Below are 6,154 nucleotides of genomic sequence, written 5' to 3'. Positions count from 1 at the left end.
ATCTAACTTTGTGTGTTTTAGTGCATATTGAGATAGATTTGGCTTTCTCTAACCTAAGTAGAATCATAATGAGGTATTCTTGTGTGATTGTGTAATATAAAATTTGGTAGAAGATCAAGGGTTGAACGTTGAACATTGAATTTGAAGTGTCAAATGAGTCGTGTATTGAAAGATAGATTTTGATTTTTCCGGGTTTTGCTAGCTAGGGAACATAACTGCCAAATATATATTATGTTAAGAGTAGGGTGCTCAAATTGATACCAGGGTTATTATAATTGATTATTTTCAATTGATAAATGCATCTTCTTCAATTTACATATATTTGTGTCATTGATTATTTTCAATGGATCTTCAATTTATAAATTATAAAATGTGTTATTATATACCAAATGACTCTTTTGGTATACAACTTGTTAATTGTTTGTAACGAAGGCAAGAAAGTTCTACATGAGATGTGCCTGAAAATAAGAAGTGGCATGAAAATAGACTATTTGAGATGGGCGTGAGAATTAGAAGAGTGACTTGTGAAAATAGATACATAAATGGTAGCATACACATTGGAACAACTTTATGTGAAATTTTGGTAGATGATCTTGAGAGCAAAGTATAAACTTTGAGAAGCTTATAGAAAAATTATATATTCTTTTCACTATTTCAATGGTTTTTCTTCACCGTATCTTATTATATGCGTCATCTTAATTAGGTTGAATTTATATTTTCGGATTCTTATACTATAAATAATATTCTTAGTCTTTGATGACTAGAAATCGATTGTCTTAGTGATATTTTTTTCATCGTTTAAGACATTCATCCCAAAAAATTTAATATAAAATGCAAATCTTTTTTTGAAAATTTGAATTAAATTAAATTGGAGAATTAGTTAAAACTAGTTTGTAACTTAATAGTAGTCATTTAATTTTTCTCACAATATTAGAAAAAAATATTTTGATGTGTGAAAATAACGCCTTCATAAAAAAAAAGGTTTATATTGTGAATATTTTTCTCCCGTGTAAATGAGAAAGTGCCTTTTTAGAAATAGTTTATACTTTTAGTCATTTTTATAAATATTTTACACTTATTTTTATTCATTTATTTTTTTTGGATTTCTAAATTGATCTTAGTGTCTGACCTATGAAAGAATAATAATTCTTGCGATGCGGATAATGTTATGGCACCACTCGTGGTTGTCGATCACTCGACAAAGGCCTCGACGGGATTCCGTCGGAAAACAAAACGAGTGGTCGACCTTAACACCAATATATATTAAATATAATAGTAAAAGAAATTAAGTAATTTTTATTCGTGTTCTTAATTCTTATTCTTATTTTCATAAATAAATTTGTTTTTTTTAAACTTGAGCTATCAATGAGCTGATAAATTATTACTAGTGTTGTAACAAAAATACGAGAGACGACATAAAGCAATTAAGAAAAACATTGATTTAACGTGGTTCATCAAGATAAAACATAGTTACGTCTATCAAAAAAGAAAATATTATTATAGGAGATCAAAACATAGATTATGTCATATGACAGATTAAGTTATGATACGACTTTATATAATACTCAGTCTTCTAAAATCTTAATAGATACAAAACTTGGACTAAAAGTGATGCTCTCAAAACAAAAACTTCGATTTTCTTAAGTGCTTGACTTCATCTTTAAATAAGCATCAACTAGATCAACACTAATATCTTTGCAAAGAATTTCTAAAATATTGTCATAGTACTTTCCTAGTTATATTACCCTAACAAAATAACACATTTTTTTTTTTGTGTTAATCTTATTTCCTTAAAAAAGATATATTTTCTTTTTGTTCAATATTCTCTTTTCTTGCTTCAACAATTCAAGATAACTCAACAAATCTCCACATTGACTTAAATTCTCCCAAATGTCCCAAATACATTATTAAATGCCCATATATTTGATCACTCTCTCTTTAATCCGGAGTTACCTTAAGACAAATTAATAGATGAATTCATTAATGTTGGATGACCTAGATGCATTTGTCAATGTTGGATGGCTCGTGCACTTTTCGATGTTGTATGGCATAGATGAACTTGCTGATGTCAGATGGTCTAGATGTACCCATCGGTGTTGGATGGCCCAGATGCATTCGCCGATCCTAGATGGCCCAGATGCACTCGTCGATCCCGGATAGCCCATATGCACTCGCCGATCCCGAATGACCTATATGAACTCTTCAATGTTGGATGACCTAGATGCATTCGCCGATGCCGAATGGCCCATATGCATTTGTTGATATCGGATGGCGTAGATGCTTGTCGGATTGCCCAGATGCACTCGTCGATGTTGGATGGCCCAAATGCACTCGTCGATGTTAGATTGTCTAGAAGCACTTATCGATGCCGAATGGCCTGGAAGCACTCGTCGATGTCGGATTGCCCAGATGCACTCGTCGATGCCGGATGTTGTCCATATGCATTAGTCAATGCTAGAGATGGCCCATATACATTAGTCAATGCCAAATGTGACCCAAACGCTTTAGTTAATGGTAGAGGTGGCTCTAACGCATTAGTTAATGTTAGAGGTGGCCCAATCGTATTATTCAATGCTAGAGATGGCCCAAATGTATTCGTCAATGTCAGAGGTGACTCATATGCAGTAGCCAATGCCAAAGGTGGCCTAGACATATTAGTCAATGCTAGAGATGACCGAGATGCATTAGTCAATGCCAAAAATAACCGAGATGCATTATTCAATACGAGATGACCCAAATGATCTATTGTCTTTTCTAGATCCAGAGTTATCTCTAAGACAACTTATCAACTTCTTTGTTAACCCAAATTCAAGTTTACTCAACAAATCTTCACCTTGACTTGAATACTATAAGATGTCTTATATGTATTAGTCTCCTTTTCTGATACCCCAATGATAACATTATCTATATGATACAACATAATTGTTAAATGTGCTTTCTCTCTAGAATGACCATCTCAGCGGTTATTCATGCTCCTACCATAAATACCAGCGACCCTTATAAGCTTTGTTGTTTCAGTAGAGCTCGTATCTTGATCTGTCATTTTGTTCCTCTAGAATGACCATTTCAACGGCTAGTTCTGCTCCTACCGACAACTTTAGTGACTCCATAAGTCCTATTATTTCAGTAGAGCCCGCACCTCGATCTTCCACATCATGTTCTCCTCAAAGTGGTCATCTTAGTGCTATTTATGCTTCTGTCGATAACTTTAGTGATCCCATAAGCCTTGTTGTTTTAGCAAAACCCGCATTTTGATCTTCCACGTTGCCTTCTCCTTCAGAACTTGTCGATCTTAATGCTTACTATTGTCATCTCAATTGAAAGAACAAATAATTGAATAACCTGAAGCTTTGATACCATTTTGTTGTAATTGAAATACATGAGATGTAGTAAACAATAAATAAAGACATTGATTTAACGTGGTTCACAAAGATAAAACTTAGTTACGTCCACTAAAAAGAGATAATATTATTATGAGATCATAACATATATTACTTCATGACAGACTAGGGTTATGATACAAGTTTATATAACACTCGGTCCTTTGAAACCCTAACCGTTACAAAACTGAGACTGAAAGCAATGCTTTGCAAAGACTTCGAATTTTTTAAGTGTCCGACTATACCTTTAAATAAGCATCAAATAGATCAATACTAATATTTAAAAAAAAAATCAAAATATTGTCACAATACTTTTTTCTAGTTATGTTATCCTAACAAAATATCACCTTTTTCTTTTGTTTAATTTATTTCATTCAATCAAGATTATATAAAAATAAAATTCAATATTCTCTTTTTTTTTTATTGACAACTCAACAACCAAATGAATTAATTGGTTAATAATTTATTACTATTGACTAGACCGTAGTTGATTAAAGATTTAAATAAGACCCAAAACAATAAAGAACTAGAAATGTTCATCAAATTGAACTTTGCTCTCTATGTTTGACTACATCAACTTTATTTCAAAAGAAATTTGATTTTAATATTGAGTATTAACTAAACATTTACCATTATTATAATTTTACTGATCATTTGCTGTAAAATATTTCATGCCCATTTGGTATAGGAATCATCTATTACAATTTACCATATAAATATGTATATTTATATATTGTTAAGACCATCTCCTAGACTTTCTTCGTGAAGCTCTTCTACTAATAACCCATTCCCATAAATTCAAAATTTAACAAAATTACAAATAGGTCCTTCAAACTTTTAGATATTTTGATTTAGATATTTAACTTTTTATATAATTTATTTCAATGTTTTAATTTGGTCATTTAACTTTTAATTTAACTGAATTTTTATATTTAATTTTATATATAATTTATTTATATGTTTAATTTTGTATTTTTATCTTATATATTTTTGTTAATATTTTCTACATATCATAAACTTATAATAATAAATAATATTGATAAAAAAATAAAAAAATATAATAATTACATTTCTTAAAAGTATTTAAATTATTAATATTACGTTTATTTAATCATGTTTAATTTATCATAAATTTCTTTTAATAGATGTTAGTTTGAAAAAATGTTGAAATTTAATTTATAAATTTGATAAATATATAACAGTTATTAAAATATTAAAATGTTAATATAAAAAAGAATATTTGTAAAGTATTATTTTTAATTTAAAAATATTTATTGGATTGAAAATAAATTAATGTTTGACGTGCCATTTTTTTAATTTAATAATTGATTTTTTAGGTAGAGATAGTCTAATAAATTAATGAAAGATTAAATAAGACTAAATTTTGCAATCTTTTCTATTACCTGTCGAGATCAAGAATACCTGGAGAAGAGAGAGAAAGTGATAGGTTTGACTATGTGGTTGATCCATAAGGCACTTAAACAATAAACAATAAACAAGTAGAACTAATATTCAAATTGAATTTTGCTCCTTGTCATTTTTATTTTCCTAAGAAAATAATGATGTTATAGAATAAATAAGATAGAGTTACATTAATAAAGAAGAAAAAAAAAAGAGATCTTTTAAATGAGACATCTCACATTATGAATAAAAAAAATTAACATATAGGTGATTCAGTTTTATCAATTTATTACAGAAATGCAAATTCAAGTTGCCGTCGGTTTATTAAATTTCAAATCGTCGGTTTGATCAGTTCAGTTTGAAAAGTTAGAAAATTGGTTTGGTCAATTTTATCCGGTGACAAATTTATTAAAATAAATTATATATATAAAAATAAGATTCTATAACATTATTCTTAAATTATTAGCATAATTTTTAAAAAATAAATACATTATATTATGATTTTTTTTACTAAACATTATACTAAAAATAAGTCAAAATTTTGAAATTAAATTTATATTAAGTAATATTCACTAATTATTATTAGTTTAAATGTGTTAGAACCTAATAGTGATAATACATTACTCATCATTGTCAATTTAAAATTCAAAGTTTGTTTATGTCTTATTTAAATATTATTTTTTAAATATTTGGCAAGCTTAACAGTTTTAGTGGTAAACAAATTTTAAACAGTTTCGATTCAGTTTGAACTATTTGGTAGATTTATTTACATCCTTAAATTTAAATAAATATAAAATAAAATAAAAGTGGTAAATGTAGACTATGAAAACATACATAAAAGAATACAATACGTTGTTCTGTTCATTCCAAAATGTAAACTATATATATACAAGATTATATCATTGAGATCAATTAATGTATCCACTAATCTAGCCATTAATTTAGAGATCTTCAATATATTAAGTAGGCCAACCATATATAGAAAATCTAATATAACTATTAATTGATTACATTTATTACACCCCACAATCGAAGTAGGTGGGCGATGTATACTGAGATTGGATCGAAATTCTTCAAAAAGAACTCTTGGAAACCCTTTCGTGAAGATATCTGCAAGTTGAAAGCGAGATGGAACATGAAGAACTTGAACCTAACCGTGTGAGAGTTTCTCGCGAACAAAGTGAATATCCATCTCAATGTGTTTAGTTCGTTGGTGCTGAATGAGATTACTAGAGAGGCCAAAATCAAGAGTTTCCTGAATATACCGGATAATTCTCTTTAGAGTCTCTATGTGTACCTCATAGGGATCATGCATGATAGACAAACCCGTTGAACCGCATACGTGATATCAGGATGAGAAAATATTAAATATT

The sequence above is a fragment of the Impatiens glandulifera genome, chromosome 5 (assembly GCF_907164915.1).
Source record: "Impatiens glandulifera chromosome 5, dImpGla2.1, whole genome shotgun sequence".
NCBI lineage: Eukaryota > Viridiplantae > Streptophyta > Magnoliopsida > Ericales > Balsaminaceae > Impatiens > Impatiens glandulifera.
This window is presented reverse-complemented; position numbering follows the sequence as displayed.